This window comes from Sceloporus occidentalis, unplaced genomic scaffold (genome assembly GCF_023333645.1).
Source record: "Sceloporus occidentalis isolate IW3139 unplaced genomic scaffold, rSceOcc1.0.p SCAF_3, whole genome shotgun sequence".
Lineage (NCBI taxonomy): Eukaryota > Metazoa > Chordata > Lepidosauria > Squamata > Phrynosomatidae > Sceloporus > Sceloporus occidentalis.
Window position 1 is genome coordinate 110,526,791 of NW_028316983.1, and position 21,555 is coordinate 110,548,345.

The following is a 21,555-nucleotide window of genomic DNA, read 5'->3' on the forward strand; positions in this document are numbered from 1 at the left end:
GTGAGAGAGACCTCATTAAAGCTGGTGTGCAGTCAGTCAGTCTGCAAAGGTGGCAGTATTTGCTCACACAAAATGCTAGCGGCATGAGTAAGTCTTCAAGTGGAAGGAGAGCTGCATTAAATGCGTCTCAGTTTCTGCATTTGAGGACAAAACCTGACTGTTGAGAGCAGAAATCCCACCTCCAAAAATATGTGCTATTTTAAATATGAATTTTCACCCCACTTACTTCTGTTTTTCATCAGTTTTTCCTGAGGGCTGCCTTGCTATATTTCTTGATTGATCACAAGGCAACCTTACCTTATCAGGCATCATGCGGGGAATGAGATGACACCATAAAAGTACACAAAAGGCTGGTACACAACACCATAAAGCGGCGTGCTCCCAGCGATACTAGGGGGATGCCATCATTACAGGGTGCCATCTACACATCGTACGTAATGCTGATGTCATGCACGTACTGTATCCAAACAACGTGGCACATGTGTGACAAGTCTGCACCACCCCAGGCCGCATATAGCAGCCTGGCAAAGGAGCAGAAAGGAGCTCTGAAATGGAGCTCCTTTTGGTCCCTCGCATCGTTGGTGTGGCAACCAAACGGCCACACCAACAATGCAGTGGCCAGCTCTTTCTCCTCTTTAGTGCTGGGGTGCCGTTGGTGCCTAAGGTGCAAGGGCCGGATTGGGGTCACAGGGCTGCCAGTGAGGCTGCCCTGGCCCCAAACCACTGCAAAAAGGGGCGGGTGCAGATCTCCCCTTTAGGGCAGTCTGTACCACACCATAGTTAGATAGATTCAGATGTAGGGTGACATTATGAAGGCAACATGAACACAATTGAAAGCACATCCTTGCTGCTTGAAGGTTCTACCTGATAACACATTTCAGTCCTCTTCGTGAGAAAAATTTTGTTCAGAAGTTCTCATTTCTCTTGAAATATCTGATCTGGCTTGACCTTTGGATTATATTGAAGAAAAAGAGTCAGTGTTGTGTAATGGTTTGAATACAGGGCTGGGTGACCTTGGGAAAGTCACACTCTCAGCCACAGAGAGAAACAAAGGCAAATCCCCTCTGAACAAATCAAACAATAAAGCCCCATAGGTTTGTCTTAGGGTTGCCATAAGTCAGAAAAGACTTGAAGACAAACAACCACACCAAATACTGGAGCAAGGTAGCTGTTGAGTCTGAGCATGACTTCTTGATTCAAAGCCTAGGGATTTCCTGATTTGCAGCCAAATCTCTTAGCTATTTCTTCTCAATAACTCTCAACTGTTAAGTATGATATATATACAGAACTGGTAAGATGGGGAGGGGGACATTATGGTGAAAGGCATTGGGAAACAGTGGAGCCTTGGCTAAGTTTTAAATAAACCTTCAGTGAAACTCTTTGAGCTATTTTAAACCCATCAACAACAACAATGGTGTGTTTGTGAAAGAAATAAAAGAATCCTGTTATTTTACCAGTGAGGCAACTGCTAAGACCTTTGTCTAAGACTTTGTCAAAGCTGGAATAAAACCTAGGGACAAAGAAAAACACAACAAAAACAGAAGGTCTGGCATTCACAATCATAAACACATCTTTAGAGACAACATTTTCCTCCGGGCTTACACTTCATGATAATGAATTGGCAATGCACCACTGGGTAAGTGGAGTATGGATTTTATCCCCTTCAAGCAACTTTTCAGACTCTTCTCTTATGTTTCTGGCAGAAATTGTCTTCCTACAGATAGAGATAGTATGCTTATGGAATTCCCAAGTATATTTGACACCATATGTAAACCTATTACAAAAGATTGAGGCCTGAGCTAGATATTAAACTAATATCAGACTTGTAACCTGTTTAACCTAGATATGTTTATTTTGCTCCCTTCCCTCCATCTCCTTCTCCTCCATTTTTAAAAATTGTATCTTCCCCTCACAAAGCTTTTTAACTGAATAAGTGTATTTCCAGCATTTGTAAGATATGGCCTTTTCTCCACTAGATTCCAGGGCAATGAGTTACAAATATGCCATAAGGTGAAAAGCTATAGAGGACTATTTTTTTCCTACTTTCACTTAACAAGAATAGGACTTTGGATTAAGAACAGTCCCTCTCTGGAATTTTTTCGTGAGTGAAAGACCTCATCAGAAGAGTACTAAAAGTACTAATTACTGAGAGTAATTTCACCTATGCAGAAACAAACCAAGGTTTCCCAATGAGTGTTCTTCTGAAGCTCCCTAATAAATGTACTTTTATGATACCTGTTTCTGTCTCGTGCATACATTTCATCCCCCTTGTCCTGCACTACAGAGTTGCAGAATATTTTCCGACTCCAGCTAGCAATTTAGGTGACAGGAAGTTCCATTCAGGGAAATTTCCTTTTGGAATGGCTAATTTTTATTCAAGCAGGATTCTCCTTTACATATGAGAATAATTCATTTGATTTCTTGCTTACTAAGACATGATTGGGAATAACTGAAAGTGAACATTGGACTTTGCTGAAACATATGTATGCATTAACTGTTATTTGCTGCATTTAGGTCTTATCTTTGCTCCCTCTGGTTCAAGGTGACATACTCAGCTATCTTTCTCCCACTGTATCTTCTGAACAAGGTAGGCCAAGATGTAAGAGGAGTCACCTCCCAGTGAATTTTATGGATTTAAATCTGGAGTTCCCAAACCCCAGACAGTCCAACCATTCAAGCACAACACCACACTAGCTCAACACAATTGCTTTTGAGGTGTTATCAGCAGCTACTTTATAAACCATTATAAGCCAATAGTAAACTAGTTGATGTGATTATTGAGAGACCCCGGGTTTGGCTATTGGACTAGGACTCTAGGAGAATGAGATTTGAATCCCTTCAGCCATTTAAACCCAATAGGAAATCACACTCTCTTAGTTTAAGGCTGCTGCCAGACTGCAGAATTAATTCAGTTTGACAACATTTTAACTGTCGTGGCTCTCTCCTATGGAATGGTGGGGTTTGTAGTTTGTTGTTGCACTAAAGCGCTCAAACAGAGAAGACTCAATATCTCACAAAACTACAAATTCCAGAATTCCATAACATTGTACCATCACAATTAAAGAAGGGTCAAATCACATTCATTCCACACTGTAGATGCAATCTAAGAAGAAGGCAATGGCAAGCCTCCTCTGAAGAAATCTTGCCAAGAAAACTGACTTTGAAGACACATAACAGCAACAACAAACAACTGATGCTTGGCCATGGTCACTGGGGTTTATGAGAGTTGTAGTCCAAATGATCTTGTGGTCAATTTGCTCTTTCCAGTATTTTGTTTGTATAGTTTCTTGCTTGTGCCATATTAAGAGGTGGTTGTGAAGAGTGATTTTAGACTGCTAGAGAGGAAGCAAAGACAGAGGCCGAAATACTCTGAAGGCACCAGATCCTGTCTGACCTTGGAAGCTAAGCTGGGTCAGGCCTGGTTAGTTCTTAGACATGGGATTGCCAAGTAATCCCAGATACTGTAGGCTATATTTCAGAAGAAGATAATATCAAACCTATGCATATGCTCTTGTACTGTGTAAAGGAAAACCGGGGCAGTCAGTAGTGCTGTCTGCTGCTCTAGATCAGCAGTGCTGGTTGGTTACCTGGGTAGAATCAGGGAGAGAGAAGTCACCCTCTGAGGAGATTATCATACAGGGGAACGAAATATCCTTCTTCCATTCTTTTTCCATTCTTATAGTGCAATCATGTGAAGATTTTCATATGATGTCATGCTCATCCCATCATTATCCCATCCAGAAAGCACGATTGACCACTATTGCACAAAAAACTTTCAATGTCACACAGAGCCCATAATTGTCCCGGCATTGAAGCGGCATTGCCTGGCATTTTGCATTAATAGGAGTTTGTGTTAATGCAATGCCGCTTCAATGATGGGACAATAGGGCTGCGATCTGAAAGCCTTTCCCAGGTTCGTAGTCAAAGACAATAAGGATGGGGGAGTGATCCTGTTCTTATCCTGTCTATGTGTGATAATCTCCTGGTTCAGAGCTAAGGGATAAATAGGAAGTCCTAAACTAGTATGGACAGGAGTCATTGTTGTCATTGTTATGTTCCTTGAGGTCTGTCTATTTATCATGACTCTAAGACTGTACACCTATCATGGGACTTTGTTGGCAAGATTTGTCTGAGGAGGTTTGCCATTGCCTTCCTCTGAGGTTGAGAATGGCTGACTTGCCCAAGGTCACCCAATGGGTTTTCAAGGCCAAGAGGGGATTTGAACTTTTGTGTCCTCCCAGAGCCCTACTCCAACACTAAAACTAATATGCCATTTTAACGCCCTAAATTCCCTGGAGTTGTACCTTACACTGATGAGAACGCCTGTGCAAAAATAAATAGATACTGCTTATTAGAAAAAGAAATCTACCTCTGGAATTGGGCAGCACAAATGGCCTTTGAAGCCTGGATTTTAGCAGTTCATGACAGTAGCATATAGAGGGGTCATTTGTTGTTGTTGTCCTGTGCTTTCTGATTTATGGTTATCCTAAGGTGAACCTATCATGGGACTTTCTTGGCAGAAAGGAGGTTTGCTATTGCCTTCCCAGGAGGCTGAAAGCATTTGACTTGCCCAAGGTCGCCCACTGGATTTCAGGGCTGTAATGGGACTTGAACCCTGGTATCCACTATCACAGTCCACTACTCAAACCATCGTTCCCAAATGCAAGTAAAAGAAAAAGAAAAGAAAAAGAAATGGTTGTCATTTGTTAAACAAACTATAGTGACAAGGGAGCAAAGAAACCTATCCCTAGCGATCAGAGTCTGTGGGACAAGCACAGAGGGGAGTCATGCTCCCCCTCAATGCAATATCAGCATCAGCATCAGCATCATCTTGCAGAGAAAAGGATAGAGCAAGAGTGAATTGCCCTAGGATGCCAAGAAGAGGCCACCAGGTTCCTTCAAGGACTTTCTCCAATTTCAAAGAGACAGGTATATCTTTCACTGTCTGGGATCACTCTCTCTGTGTCTCTGTCTCTGTCTCTGTCTGTCTCTCTCTCTCACACACACACACACACACACAGCACCTTTATCACTCTAATCTCATTTGAGGATAAGGGTGTGGTGTGTGTGTGAGAGAGAGAGAGAGAGAAAGAGAGAGAGGGAGAGAGAGAGAGAGAGATCTGAGGCCTTTGATGAAAAGAGTAAAAAATAATAATCTGCAGAGTCATGTTTTCTCTCTTGCTGAAAAAATTATGCATTCTGGAACTGCAGTAGGCACAAAGCAAGGCAACAGGCAGCAAAGATAGTGGATGCATTAGGTAGACTTTAGATAAGTATGAAGGGGCGAAGAAAAGCTCCTCCTGCAGGGGGGTTGCACACTTAAGTGCAAGTTACCCTTCTATTATTGAAAACCCTGGGTCAGGCAGAAAGGTAGCAGATCTGGAGATTCCACCATGGGGCCTTATTCAGCGACCAAGAAAAAGGCAGTGTGGTGGCACTCCCGTCCCTCTGAGAGCTGGTGAAAGCAGGGAAACTGGGACCAGAGAGAGGCCCATACATAGTATGAAGCAAGCAGCTGGCACTGTCATCTTTCCCTGTTTCCTTTCAAAACATGCCGTTGACATCCTGTCCCCATTCATAGAAGTGTGCATACCCGCTGTTGCCTGTGCCCAACTCCTGCGTGCCCAAGCCAACCCATCCACTTCCAGTATGTCTGAAGTTACAGTCCTTTACAGATGCAGACCAGACTGCAAGAAGTGGGAGACAAAACACATACAGAGAAGCCTTCCTTTGCCAGGGGGCAGAAGGGCAAAGCCAGGCTGTGGGTAAGGATGGTCAGGAGGAGGAGGAGGTGACAGCTTTGGCAACAATGATCTAAGAGGGCAGGGGGATGTTCATTGTCTGCCTTTCCAAGTCTCAAGAAAGAGAAGGTGGATTTCAGGGTTGCAAACTACAGCCCAGAGTAGCATTCAGAAGCAGGGAGAGGTGCATCTTACCGCAGGGAAAGGAGAGATCACACACACCCATGACACAGGCAGCTCAGTTTCACAGGCAGAGAAGCCACACACACACACACACATGCACAGGCACAGACACCAGTTGAGATGTCACAAGGGGGCTGAGGCTGCTTCCCACAGGTTTCATGAACTTGCAACCCTCTTCTCACACTTCTCACACATCGTCACATCATCATCATCATCATCATCACAACCAGGTTTGCCAAAAGGAATTCCCTCCCTACAGGCTCAGAGAGAGAGGCAGGGGGGCAAATGCCCACCACATGCAGACAAACAGACACACACACACACACACACACAGAGAGAGAGAGAGAGAGAGAGAGAGGAAGGGAGGGAGGGAGGGAGGGAGGGAGCGAGGGAGAAACACACACAAACACAACACAAACTCAATTGTTCTTCCTTTGGTCGTCTGGATGTTTTTCGGATCTGGGCTCGGGCTGTCTGCAAAAAGAAAACGATGAATTGAAACCCACCCAGGGCGGGCTCGTGTGCGTGTGTTTGTGCATGTGTGTGAAAGATATATATATAGTGGATATAAAGCCTGTCTTACACACACACACACACACGCACATAGAGAGAGAGACAAACACACAGCCTGTCTTATTATATATATAGTGGATATAAAGCCTGTCTTCCAAATGTCTAGGAGAAAACCCAGAGAGAGTTGGTAGCAATGCAGAGTTGGGCTCCCTCTCTCTCTATTGCATGCCTATATAGTATGCAGGGACAGAGAAAGACCAGCGAGCCCAGGCTTCTTCCCTAGCCGTTCCGGGGGATGTTCAAAGACCAGCCAAAGCCTTGGGGAAGCTGGATCTCTCCCCCTTCCCCTTCCCTCCCCTTCTCCGACCCCCCCCCCCAGCTTCAGAACCCAGCCCCTCCGCTATATCTATCAGTCTGAGTCCAGCCTCCTTCCCTAGTTCTCCAGGGCGATCGGTGGCGGAAAACCCAGAGAGACTTGCCTGTCTCTCTCTCTCTCTCTCTCTTGAGCTCTTTCGTGGCTGGATCCAAGCTCGTCCTCCTGCTTCGCCTTTTTTGGGATAAGCTTTGGCTTGAGGTCACAGCTAACCCACCCTTCCCAGATCAGGGCCTTCGATCTCCAATAATTAGCATTCATTATTAAATTATTAGTATTAGTATTAAAGTCCCACCCTTGGGTTGGCTTCCTGGCTCCTCTGGTTGGTGGGTTTCGTGTTTGCCCGGTGGTTTTGCTCCTACTTGGACCCCAGAAGGTTTCTCCTGCTGCTGCTGCTGCTGCTGCTGCTTGTGGTGCCAGTGTGCCATCGTCCCACCTTGAATATCCGATTGCCCCCCTCCCCAAACCTGAACCCCTTCCAATACCCCTCTGGGTCCTTCTTCTTGGGAAGCGCTTGGGAAGCCCTTTGGAGTTACCTGCCATGAGATGCCAGCTCGCCTCCCGGGACCCCTGGCTGCCCAGGCACCTCGCCTCCTGAAAGTCCATCCGGTGAGTACCTGGGAAAGGGGTCCAGGTGTATGTGTCTGTGTCTGTCTGTGTCTGTGAAAGCCAGCCTGGGAGTGCCAGGAGGACCGGGCATCCCGAAATGGAGGACACACTAGGGAAAAGAAAGGGAGGACCTAGCCAAACGGAAGGCTCAAAACACTGATCTAGATCTCCTAGATCTCTCTCCTAGATCTCCCTCTAGAGAGATCAGTGCTAGCTTCTGTGCCATGCTCAAGATGGAGGACCTTTTGGGATGCCTCCTCCTCCTCCTGGACGGCGGAGGAGGAATGGAGGACACGTCCTGGAAAAGGAGGACCTCTTGGGAGGAGTCCCCCTCCTGGTTAGCAAGCGATCTCCTGATTCATTGACAGCTCTAGCTCTCTGCTGCTTTCCTAAGCACAACTAGATCATCATCATCATCATAACCTATCAGTCCATATATCATCATCATCATCATCATCATCATCATCATCATCATCATCATCATCATCATCATCACCATCCTATGATGTTTCACTCCTTCAGAGGGCTCTCTCAATCTTCATCCGCGATCAAACTTAATTCCTCCATGGACTGCGCCAAAAAGGGAGGAGGGGAGGAGATACTTTAAAAGGGCAAAGGGCACTTTTTGGCTGAGGGCACATGGGGCACGTGTGTGTGTGTGTGTGTGTTGTATCACGGGGGAGCTTCTGTCTACATTTCTTCTGATCCCCTCACCCTTCTCCCCCAGTGTCTTGTAAATTCGCGCTGGTGGTGGTGGTGGTGGTGGTGGGAATTTTGAACCCTGGCTCACTCACTTGAGCCACCTGATCATGCCGTGGTGAGGACCCCCTGCGTTTCCACAGGTGGCCTTCCAAGCCTAGAGAGAAAGGAGAGGAAAGGAGGGTCGGGATGGATGGCCTCTTTGGTCTCCCCCCAGAAAAAAAGAATTGGCACCAGGGTTTGAGCTCTCCTTCGCTAGTGGGTGTCTGTGACTGGAAACCTGGTGGTGTTGGAGGGCATCCAAGCTTTGGAAACCTTACAGTCCTTCAAGGAGGTGCTGGGGATCAGTCCCAGGAGGGACCTTCGAGGAAAGCAGGCTTTGTTTTTGCACCGATCCCTGATTCTCTTGAATCATAGGGACCTCAAGACTTTCATTCCTAAGGAGAGGGTCGTTTAGACGGGGCTGCCCTCTCTTTGTCTGGAGTTTCGTGCAGCTCACCTGTTCCTCGCAGGCTGTCTCAACCTTTCGGCTTCACTTTCCTGGATTCCTTTCCTTGCATTATTACTTTTTAAATACACTGCATGAAAACGGGTCGAGACTGTCTACCTTTCGCAAGCATGTGCAGCGCAGACGCCAGGGATAGGTCTTTTTAGATATATACCAGCTAGAATGTCACGCCATCAGCCCTTGGCAGAGACACACAACGCCTTGGTGCTTTTCTTGTGGACTTTCCCAATGCTATCCATTCCCTCTTGCTCCTCCCCCCCCCCCCCCCAGTTCCTTGTGACAAGATCTGAGCAAAATCTCAGATCCAGTCCCTCCTAGGCATTCTCCCGGTCTACCTTACAGGGCTGTTGTGGTTGCGGAGAGCTGAGCAGCCCTCTCGGGGGGGGGGGGGGCAAGTCTTGCAAGAGGGCTGTCAAGGGCCTGTGGCACATCGGAGATGGCTATGAGGAGGGAAAAGGCCAGATAGCACCAGCGGTGGCCCTCTCTCCCACCTGCAAGGAGAGCCAACATTTCTTTCTTTCTTTCTTTCTTTCTTTCTTTCTTTCTCTCTCTCTCTCTCTCTCTCTCTCTATTTCGCTCTTTTTTCTTTCTTTCCCTTTCCCTCCCTCCCTCCTTCCTTCCTTTCTCTCCCTCCCTCTTTCCTTCCTCTCTTTTTCTTTCTCTCCCTTTTTTTTCCTCTCCCTCCCTCCTTCCTGGGGAGGGTGTCTGGTGTGAGATGGAGGGATGGAGGGATGGAGGGATGGAGAGGAGACTGCCTTCTGCTCACTATAGGAGCCCTCCATCCTTGTCACGGGGTAATAATAATAATAATAATAATAATAATAATTTTTATTTATATCTCACTTCTCCCTATGGATTGGGGCGGTTGTACAAAGCACAATAAAATAAAATAAAATAAAAATAGTAATAAAATTGAATCCAGAATTAAAATACTTGAGGCGAGAGATCTTTTGTGGAGTTGGTAGAGTTGGAAAGAGACCCCAAAGGCCATCCAGTCCAACCCCATTCTGCCATGCAGGAACTCTCAATGAAAGCATCCCCGAGGCCAGATGGCCATCCAGCCTCTGTAATCAATAATCAGTGGAAGGGGGGGGGGGGTTAATCTGGAAAGGCCTGCCGGAAGAGATCCGTCTTGACAGCCTTTTTAAAGGCTTCAAGAGTAGAAATCTGTCAGCCCAGCCAGGGAAGAGCCCTCCCCCCATCTCTTGGCTGGACCCCACCTTCCCTCCCTCCCTCTCCCTCGGTGCTGGGATCCATCCTCAGGATCCCTTGCCTTCAAAGCCAGACTAAGCAACAGAGAAACCCTTTAGTCACCGAATGGCTACAGGGACTAGCGACGTTTGTCATTCCTTCCTGGAGTGTGTGTATGAGAGAGGGGGGGGGGGGATCGGGCGTCAAGACTAGCCAGATCCTCGTCAGCTCCCTCCCTCCTGTGTCCAGATTGAGACAGACAGACAGACAGACAGAGAGAGAGAGAGAGAGAGAGAGAGAGAGACCCAAACCCACTCTTGGAAATAGGACTTGTCTTGGAAGAGGGACCCATCCGCGCTGCCCTAGTCGAGCCACCGAGCTCAAGATCCAAGCAAAATCAATCTTTCTGCATGTAAAAGAAAAGAAAAACCCCAGCTCTCTCATCGGGGATCACAATCGGGAGTCACTCCGGATTAAGAGGAGTACAGGGTTCTTCTCCAGCTCACCCCCCCCCAAAAAAAACCACCATCCTCCTTGGGGTGTCCTTCCCAGCTCTTCTGCCCTCTGTCAGAGGGCACCTTGCTGAAGGGAGTGGGGGGGGCTGATCGGTGTCCCCAGCCTCCTTGAGACCCATCGCAGCCCCCCCCCCCAAGCAGGACAGGACTGGTGCCATTCGCCAAAGCCCTTCATCCTCCCTCTTGCGAGGAGGCGGCAGCGGAGGCTACCGCAGCAGCCCAGCCCTCTCTCTCTCTCTCTCTCTCTCTCTCTCAATCTGTCTCTCTCTCAACTCATGTGGGATCCGGGAGCCAGAGAAACTTTGAGGCGGGAGTCACTCCGGAGCAAGACAGGCGCGGGCCAGCCGTCGAGGTAAGCTTCCATCCTTCTCAAGATCATCAATGGATGGGGAGAAAGTGAAAAGAATTTGGGGGTCGTGATGAGATAGGGCAAAATGGAGGGGGTGAGTTGAGAGTGGTTTTCCTTTTTTTTTTGGGGGGGGGGGAGATAAGGGTGACCAGATGTCCTGATCTTAAAGGAGGACCAGTCCCCTCCCCGCCCAAAAAAGAGGGACACGACCAAAGAGAACCTGATGTTACTAGAAATGTCAATTCACGCTCAAGAAATGGAGGACAGTTTGAAATTCCTCCTGGGCATCATGCATGGAGGACCTGTCCGGGAAAAAGAGGACGTCTGGTCACCCTCAGTGTACGCGTGTGACTGTGTGAAATAGGAGTCAGATGCCCTGCCTCGCAAAGTTGGATGTGAAAAAAGCTCCCCTTGCCCATCCGATGCCAATCAATCGATGCCATGGATGGCGTCCTTAGTGGGCATTTGCAAAGGAGAGAGAGGCAGGCTTCGCAAGCCAAGTGTTATCGTTTCATTTTTAGTATTTAATATTTTTAACATATTATTACTGGGGGAGGGGTGTTAGTGAGTAGGGGAAATGCCTCTAGGGATGGCATGCCAATTGGGAAAGATGACTCAGGGAATAAAGCCCCCCTCTTCTCCTCCTCCTCCAAGGATCGTTCAGAAGCTAGTGAGATTTTAAAAGGAAGAAAACAAGTGTCTTGTTGGGTTTGAAAGAGGTGACAGTGCAGAACAGAATGGGAGGAAGGAGAAATCCTGCTTAAAGTGAATGATCTTAATCAGACAGACAGATGTAGTGGTTCCTCTCCTCTCCCCCCTCCTCTTTCTTTCTTTCTTTCTTTCTTTCTTTCTTTCTGCCAACAAGATGTTCAGGAACCCCTCTGTTGCATCCACTCTTTCCAAGTCTTTTGGTGTTTGAAGTTTTCATGTAGGGACTAACTGGACAGTTAGTTAGGCTTGCTTTAATCACTGCAGGAAAGATGATAGTGAGCCAGTCATTTTTTATTTTTGTGGGGGTTTCTTGTGTTGCAAATCTCAGTTAAAACGCAGCTCATGGTGGGGAAATCAGTGACTTTTCCTTTCTCGCAAGATAAAGTGGCTCTGGTTCAGTTCCTTGCTGGTTGCAGGGAAATGCAGAATGTTGTCGATAACCTATCATGAGAAAGAGGGATGATCAAGGATGAGTGGGGTGAGAGAAGCCCTAAGAGTGGGTTTTATCCATTTGTGCATGTTATTTCCCCTTTATGCTCACCTGGTTGGGTGCATGTTTTTCTTGACAACCATTTTGTGCAGAGGGGGCTTGAGGTCTGTTCGTCTCTGGATTGCAGGATGGTGTCCTCCTGAGTTGCAAGGAGGTTCTCCTGGCATGTTGTAAACAGTGTGGTCAAGTTCCTTGACAAGACCTTGCAGACTGGCCAACATATCCAATCGCTCCATATCACACTGGACTGGGAAATGTGGATCATATGCTAAGTGGTAGATCATACATTACACATGAGAAAATCTCTTTCTTGCATTGGACAATAAATGTAGTTATCTTTCTTTCTGACATCATCTGGATCGAGTAGGGCTCATGATAAGGAAGGCTTTTAACCTTGGAAAACATCAATGTGAAACAATGCGGGACTACATGACCCATGGAGTGACCTGGTAGAAGATGGCTTCGCATGATCTTCCTAAGTTGCCACTGAGGGAATAGTTCTCTGTATTGTCATAGTCACCAGATGGATAAATAATCCACCCAGGGTTGTGAGGACCAAGAGAGAGAGAGAGAAGGAGTGTAAAATTGATCATTGCCTCACAGGACTGGTTCACACAGGCTGCACTGGCTGTTTTCTCTCCTCTCAATTGCTGGATACTTGGCCCTGATTCACATATGCACATTCAGTGCTCTGGGGAAGTGAATGTGTGAACAGATACATTGTAAACATTGCATCTTGACATGATTAAAGGAAAGCAACCAATGGCCCATTCACACATATAGAAAGACATCAGGCGGCGTGGACCAACTCTTAGATCTGGGAAAATGTTCATCAATTCTTCATTGTGTGGCTTGAGGTTAACTACACTTGTGGGAACTCTAGGGGAAATATGGGAATTATAAGAAAATTATGTACAGTCGGCCCTCCTTATCCATGGATTTTTTATCCACGGTTTCAAGCATCCATGGCTTGAAAATGTTGCAGAAAAGTATATATTCCAAATAGCAAACCTTGATTTTTTCCATTTTATATAAGGAACACTATTTTGCTCTGCCATTATATTTAAAGAAACTTGAGCATCCACAGATTTTGTTATCCACGGGGGTCCTGGAACCAAACCCCAGCGGATAACAAGGTCCCACTGTATAAGATTGCACTGAGAGCAAAGCCAATTGGAAATGCATTGTAAATGATTAAGGAATAGGGAGCTAAGAGGCTTCCTAGATGTTTGCACAGGTAGTGCAAATCTCTTTCTGTGTTGAGGCAGGTGGAAAGATTGGAACACTACTGCTGCTTTGCACCATCACATGTATGAGAAAGTTCTCACTGAGGAGTATCTCATTTGTGCAGCCAGATGGTAGCAGACTCAAATCTCAGATGGCTTGAGTCTACTTCAGGCTTCAGCGTTGAGCCTTTGAGGAGGACAGGGTGCCTGGTTTTGTGTCCATCAGAAGGAAGCTTGGGGCTTGTCTTCCACCAGTTTAATTTTTTACTTTGGCTGCTTGAGAACCTGTCATTCTGTGAGTTTATTGTGTTACAAGATGAAGAAGATTGGAGATTGCTTCACTGTGTAAACTTGCTTGCTGAAGCACTTTAGCTAGCATTGTAGTAATTTATCCAAATTAGTGAAATCAAGAGGTTTCCCAGAGGCTGGTTCAACTGGAGGCATGTTGATAACCTCACATCTTTGCTAGCAGTGCAGGTAAGAAGGATGGAAATGGAATGGAGATGGGACAAAATGCAAAGCAAGCAACATAACTAGAAGGCTAGAATGAGGGTCCCCCTCTACTTATTATGGGAGGAGGAGAGGTACCAGCAGTTAAATTCACCCACCCAGCCAATGCCTTGTTGCTGCTTTTCCATACTCATGCTGTTAATCCTTGAACTGCATTCTTTGGGGAATGACTTCATCACACAACTATTTTACATCATTTCTTTTTCAGTTGACTACACCACAAAATGAAATTACCTTTGTTGAAAGGGAGATTGGGGAAGGGCTCCTTCCTTCCCTCCCTCCCTCCCTCCCTCCCTTTTTCTTTTTCTTTTCCTTTTCTTTTCCACATATGAGAGAAAGGAAAGCCTTTAGGAAGGCTTGACAGGGGAAAAAAAGACAAGAAAAAAGGGGGGTGGAGGAAGACTCTAATGACCCAAGCAGGTCAATTACGTAAGATAGCAACACCCTGAGCACAGGGCAGACCTCAATGAGACTTATTTCAGGGAGTAAGCATGTAGAAAATTGACCTGCGTATTGCATGGTCAGGAGGATAAAATGATTTTCTTGAATTTGCATAATCACCATGCAACTCCCTTGTGAGCATATGCACCCCAGAGTATGCTCCTCTGAGGTCAGTAGGGTTTAATCCCATTGCACCATGTGTTGACAAACTTAGTCCTGAATCACCCTAGGGATTTATTCCTTAGCTGAGTTTATTGCCTACTGGATTGTCTCCCACGTAACAAGATGATACACCCCTTTCCTATCCACATACAGAATAGATGAAATGCCAGTTGAACCTTATGTCAATCCTATTAGTAATACAGTGAGCTCTACCATACCTGGGGTGGTTATTTAGGAAGTCAAGGACAGGTTGTTTATGGCATGCTGCACAGCTCTCCCACAGAGGAACCGCAAGAAGGTCGCCACCTGTGATGGCCTGCATCTGCAAACTCAAAATAGTTGCTTCCTTCTACTTCATGATGGATCAAACTGGTTACGAGAGATGCATTTCCTGTCCCCAGTCAAGGGGAAGACGTTTTGTTCTGTGTCCTCTCAGGCATTGCACATGTCTTCTACTTTGTTTTTTGCTCCTCCTACAATGCTGCCAGCATCTTCCCTCAGCATCCCTCCTTTTGTTTTTCAACTTTGTACCTGCACCTGCAATCACGCACATAAGGGACAGATGGAGGATGATCTCCAGCTGTACATCTCCTCACGTGGATATCAAGAAAGTTTTTTTTCCACCAGATGTCTTGCCTTCAACCATTAGGACATCAAGGACTGTTACCATGGAATGTTGGATGTGGCTGGCTAGTATATTCACATTGTAATTGAAAGGACAGGGGAGGATGAATCAGGGACATTAGCAGACTTGTGTAATGGTATCCAGTGAGTTCTGACCTAAGTAGCATTGGCTCTACCATTGGGCAGCATGTGATCGATGCTGGAGGATAGTGGTGATTGCTGTTCTTAAAGGCTCCGATCTTTTCTTTCTCTTAGATGACAGAATTATATGTGCCATAAGGCTGTCTCACGGCCACTAAGTATCTCATTGCCCTGAGATATGGTAGAGAAACCTATATATGTGCTGAAGTAAGGTTCATGTACTAGACCATTTGCTTTCTGTCCACAGAAACAAAGGGGATGACTTCTTACTCTTTTCCTCAGGTAGCAAAATATCTTGGAACTAAAGTCTCTCAAGTTCATAGCTCATCATAGCCATGTCATACCAGTTTCTTAAGATGTGATCATCATAAAGGATGGATTTTATTCTACATGTCAGTGACTGATTATTCTTCCACTATCCACATGGAAAGCATTTAAATCCTGCTCACATTTGCTCTCAGTCCAGTGTGAAGATGTTGTTGCTGTTTTGTTGTGCCCCAAGTTTGTTTAGCATTGCAGTCTCAGTGGCCCAATTGTCCTTTGTTCTGAGTAATCATGAATGGGATAAGACTGTACATCCCAATTTGCTCTATATACATCATTCTCAGTCCTTTTTTTGCCTGGGGTGTACTGTATCTTCCAGGTAATCTAGACAGATCTATGATACGGACATTTTTTTTTTTTTTGGTAAGAGAATACATCTTGATATGTAGGCTGTATTTGATTACCTTCTCATAACCTCCAGTCATATGATTTTGTGATTATTTGGTACAAGTACAGGATCTGCTGTACAGCTAAGAACAACAGAGTAGTACACAGGCTTTGAGAAAAAGATGACCTGATAAATGCTTTGGTAAAATCTCCTGTGCTTTAATAGAATACCCTGTATCCATTCTTCCCTGTGTGACAGACTGTGTGCTCTTCTAAAATAAGCCATAATGGTTGGAACAATATAAGTGAAATGGGAAGCTAATGGACAGTGTATGTTATCAAATAATTTTCAGAGAATAATCTGAGTTCAGAAAAAGTACCAGAAGCACCACACGCAGCATGTTCCTAATATTTAAGGGGATAAAAATGGTCCCTGGGGCATAATATGGCAGGAAGATGCCTTGCCAAGATGTGTAAATTGCACCGATATATGTCTATTGGAAGGAACAGTCATGTTACACTCAGTTGCTAAGCTTCATAGCTATTATAATTCCATAGACCAAGTAGGAAAACTGAACCATTTTCTGTGAGAATCTTATTTTAGATTGGAAAAAGAAATTCTGATTTCCTATAGCCTTTTATTACCACTTTCACATCTGCTTAGTAAAACAGTGTTTCATGCTTCAACTACTCACTGATGAAATGCCAGAGCTCTAAGAAAAGAAAATTAAATTAGGAGACATGCAAACAAGCAGATGAGCCTAGCAATACTCTCTTTCAGCTGAAGGCAGAGTTGATACAGTAAAAAAGGCAGCCCAACCTGTATGTGAATCTCTGACTCAGTTCTTCTCTCTCATTTCTCCCTGTTCCCCTTTGAGCCCTGATATTAGCACTCAGCCCATAAAGTTAATTTTTGTTCTAGCAACTTCCTCTACAACAAATCCATGGTAGATATCATGATTTGTGAAGCCATCACATCTGATTTCATTTGGCCTTCCTGCCTTCCTCCCTTCCTTCCTCCCTTCCTTATCTGAGTTGATCAGTTTAGGAAGCATTGGGTTACATATGATTAAAGGAAGACTATGATTTTTTGCTGTTGTTCAGTAACAATAACTTTCTTAACCTTAAATGAAAAACTGAGAGAACATCAAAAAGGCTTGAGAAACATCACAGGTTTTGCTGTTGCAGGTTTTTTTTTGTTGAGCATTCTCTCCACAACAATATTCATATCTTTTTTGGCTTGCCTTTAAAGAGGAGTACAAAAAAATACAGCACTGGCTTCTGAAAAGACTGGTAGATTTTCAGTGGCATATGTAATTACAAGAATGATGTATGAAGATCTGGTTGTAAACTTTTCTAATGCATTTGAAAGAACAGTCCATTATGGATAACTGTAGCAGGGACTGCTGCCACACTGCAGAATTAATGCAGCTTGACACTGCTTTAACAGGCATGACTCCATTCTATGGAATCTTAAGAATAGTTTGTTGTAACACCAGAGCAGGCTGACAGAGAAGGCTAAATATCTCACAAAAGTACAAATCCCAGAATTGCACAGCATTGAGCTATGACAGTTAAAGCTGCATTAATTGCATTAATGCAGCCTAGGCCAGTTATCAGCATTCTATCACATTCTGTTGTGCCAGGAAAAACAATGCAGATGCAGAATCTGGAACCAGTATGAGCCAAGAACAAGTTTAGTTACACCTTTATAGTGTCCTTCAATTATCTATTTATTTTCTCTCATCCATTCCATTGGTGCTGTGTGCCTTCCAGTCATTTCTGACTTATAGGGTTGCTACGACTAGTCTATCATGGGGCTTTCTGGGCATGGTTGGTTCAGAGCAGTTTGCGATTGCTTTCCTTTGAGGCTGAGAGAGTGTGACTTTCCCAAGGTCACTGTGGTTTCCATGACTGAGCAGGGATTCAAAGACTGGTCTCCAGAGTCCTAGTCCAGTACTAAAACCACAATACAAATAAAGCACTGCAGTGTGGGGATACTGTGGAAGTGAGAGAGAACAAATCCTTTCTTCCGTCAAACAGAGCTTTTGTTTACCAATATGCAATTTGTACTGAAAAATATTGGCTCCATTCCAGTTGTCATTCTTCAGGTTTCAGCCTCTTCTCTTGCGCCTCTTAAATGTGAAATATATGAAGGATGACTGTGAATACATTTTGTTTTGTATACTTTGCTTTATGTCCTATGGATGATGTGATGGAGCAGTGTTGTGTCTAACACCAGGAGCTAATGTAGGAATGGAAAATAATTTATTTTTTTTATTTGACAGTCTCTATCAAAGTGGCATTTTCATAACTACTGATACTTTCTGTGAAAGGAAACTCATCTTTCCTTGAGAATTTGTACATTTGCAGTTTTCTTTTATTGTGCTGGTCATAGAATGCAATTGATTGATTGATTGATTGTGTGGCTTATTGGGTGTTTAGAGAAAGAGAATACTCACAAAAGAATACACATAATGGAAAGAAAGAAAAGCATAATTTAACTATGAAATAGTATTGTTTTCCTGGATCTATTGGGAGCAGGGGGCATAATGCTGGACTTTCAGAGTCATTCCCTCATTTCTGATCTTTTTGGTTGGCAGTGTGAGGAAATACTCTTGACATCTTTAAATTATGTATTATGGTTTTGTACTTGTAATTTTGTGCACTTCTGTCTTTGAGAGGGGTGCAATACAAAATACAGTAAAAAAAGTTACAGAACAAAACAAGTCCACACTTGTCCACCCCTACACTTTTTTATATGGAATTTATATGTTCCATCACACCTAATAGGTCATAGGGGAAAAAAAAGATTACCTGTCCTAAAGTCGTTGACTTCATTGAAAAGAGCTGGGCCCAAGGAAATGACTCATGTAGAAACAGAATGCTATAGCTCAATGGCAGAGCACATGGTTTGCATATAAAAGGTCCGAGATCCATTTTACCATCAAGATCATTTAACTACACTGTTGTATATAATGGAAAATGAGCACCCATCAATTTTGATATCTGTGGGGGTCCTGGAACTAAATCCTAGTGGATACCCACTATATGTTTTTGATTTAATTGTGTGCACTTAACCATTTGTATTTTAACACTGATGCAGCAAGATGGAACATTCTTGTCCTGCAGAGTCACATTTCATTGCACAATCCATACTATGTTATCTGCAGAAAATGTTTTCGGTGCAAAGTTTATGCAGAATAAGTGTCCAATTGCAGTATTTTCTACAAAGAAACCAGCTTTTTCTGTGCATAGAATATTCCCATGTAGAAATATTATTCTCTGTATAAAACATGATGTTTTCTGAATACACACACAACCCTGCAAACTTTTGTGCTGAATAAGTCCTGAACTGCAAACATTCTCATCAGTCCACAATTCTTCTCAACAGTTTCTCAACATAGATTTCTCTCTCTTTTTTTTGGAAAAAATTAAAAATATATTTGAATATTCTTTCAATTCTTAATATGAATACCTACCAATAAGTTACTTTCAAACACTCATTGGCACAATCACTAACCCTGTAAAAGGTTTCACAGTGAGACTGCCTTTTATCCCTATTTAAAACATCTCTGTTCATTTGAAAGAATGAAGTACCTCCAGTTGTGTCTCCAGCTCCAACATTGACTTCAGATACTATGGCCTGTTACAGACAGCCAAAATAAAGCTGCTTCGAGTCACAGTGGAGGTATGGTATTTCAATGATACATGCGTGCTAAGAGTCCAGAAGCCGCACCAAAGCCACACTCCAGGCTGGAGCGTGGCTTTGGTGCGACTTCTGGACTCAGGACGCATGCATCATTGAAACACCATACCTCCACTGTGACTCGAAGCAGCTTTATTTTGGCTGTCTGTAACAGGCCTATGTTTGGGAAAAAGTGTCATGTATAATGCACACACTTGTCTTCCTCTGAAGAACTGAGACCAATAACTTGGACTTTGACTGGTGGGACGGAAGTGGTGCATGCATGAAGTAGCGCATGCATGAATACCTGCATGCTAATTTTCCTTGTTATAGCCCTGGAATGAATTATCAAAATGTTAATTTTTTCCCCTAAGCAAGAAATGTCTTTGCAATTTTTTAAATATAAAAACAGAGAATTAGTACCTTACTTTTTTCATGTAGAAGGAAAACATGCACACAGTGTTGGAATACTTTTTGTATTTGTGAAGTGTCTGTGTATGATATAGGTTCTGTTAGCTAGTAGCTCCAGGAAGATTCATATGATTTCTCTAGGAGTATGATAAAGCTTATAATGTTGTGATGAAGCGTCATTGGTACAAGTATTGATTCTGTGGTAATTACAAGCCTTTTTACTTCTACAGTAACAACTTACTGCCAAACCTCTGAACTACTCATTTTTTAAGAGAAAGCCCTGCCTGCACTGTGCAACTTAGGGTTGACTGATCTGCCACTTTGTCAAAAATATACTGTCCTAGTTTAAATGTTAACATTTAAACCTTTGCTTTGTGACCACTAAAAAGATCTGTTTTATAGTGTGATCATCCAAGGTCAATTGATGGCTGCATTATTGGAGAGTCAACATAGATGGAAGCATTTTCTAACTGCATATATTACAAGAAGTCAAACACAACAATTAGAAGTCAATTTATTGTTGCCTGACATTTTTTCATTCCAAATTGTTGTCTTTATCTGCTTAAAAATATCTGAGGAGTAATATAATAAATATGATTATTATTATATTTATTTGTATCCCACTCTTTTCTCAGAACTGGGACTCAGAGTGGCTTCACAACATTAAAAAACACAGTACAATTAAAAACAAAGAAAAAAGTACATTAAAAAGGAATTAAATTATTATAATATTAAAACAGATAATTATTAAAAGAATAAAAACATTTTAAAAAGATAAAATCATACATATAAAAAACTGTATCAAATTTTTGAAAAAATACAACATCCCAGCCTGTCCTTATTATAATTCCTTAAAAGCCCCTGTGAATAGGTAGTGCTTAACCTGCCAGGAGAAGGCCATCAAGGAGGGAGCCATTCTGATCTCCCTGAGCAGGGTGTTCCAGAGTCTAGGGCCAGCCACCGAGAAAGCCCTCTCTCATGTCCCCACCAACCATGCTTGTGATGGTGTTGGGATGGAGAGAAGGGCCTCTCCAGATGATCTCAGAGTCCGGTCCGGTTCATACAACGAGATACAATCTGTCAAATAGTGTGGACCTGAGCCATGTAAGGCTTTATGTGTAATAAACAGCACCTTGAATTGTGCCCGGAAACAAACTGGCAGCCAATGAAGCTGTTTCAACAGGAGCGTTGTATGGTCTCTGTAACCTGCCCCTGTTAGCAGCCTGGCAGCAGCTCTTTCAACCAGCTGGATTTTCTGAACACTTTTCAAAGGCAGCCCCATGTAAAGCCCATTACAGTAGTCCAAATGGGATGTAACTAAGGCATGTACCACCATGGCCAGATCCGGCATCTCAAGGAATGGGCACGGCTGGCACACAAGTTTTAAATGTGTAAAAGCACTTCTAGTCACAAGAGAGACCTGAGCCTCCCGGTTCAAAGCTGAGTCCAAGAGTACCCCCAAACTGCAAACCTGTGTCTTCAGGGGGAGTGTGACTCTATCTAACACAGGCTGGATCCCTATTCCCCGATCTACCTTTCAACTGACCAGGAGCACCACTGTCTTGTCTGGATTAAGTCAACTTGTTTGCCCTCATCCAGTCCATTGCTGATGATAGACACTGGTTTAGGACCAGGACAACCTCCTTGGTGTGAAGTAGGAAGTAATAGTAGAGTTGAATGTCATCTGCATATTAATGTCACCGCACCCCAAAACTCCGGACAACCTCTCCCAGTGGTGTCATGTATATGTTAAATAGCATAGGGGACAGCACAGAACCCCAGTGGCCAGGGGGTCAAGCAGGAATCCCCCAACACCATC

At 44.0% G+C, this 21,555-nt stretch overlaps 1 protein-coding gene across 2 annotated transcripts in view; it reads left to right on the top strand.

Moving 5' to 3' along the window:
* Window positions 1-6,895: 6,895 nt before the first annotated feature.
* Window positions 6,896-21,555, top strand: part of BRINP3 (BMP/retinoic acid inducible neural specific 3) — a 308,838-nt gene continuing 294,178 nt past the window's right edge. The window contains exon 1 of one of the 2 annotated variants that reach the window (XM_089515811.1): window positions 6,896-7,419. The gene's annotated coding sequence lies outside the window, so the exon portion shown is untranslated. Of the gene's footprint in view, window positions 7,420-10,599; window positions 10,685-21,555 lie in introns of those variants that run through there. The other variant, XM_089515810.1, reaches the window with a different exon arrangement.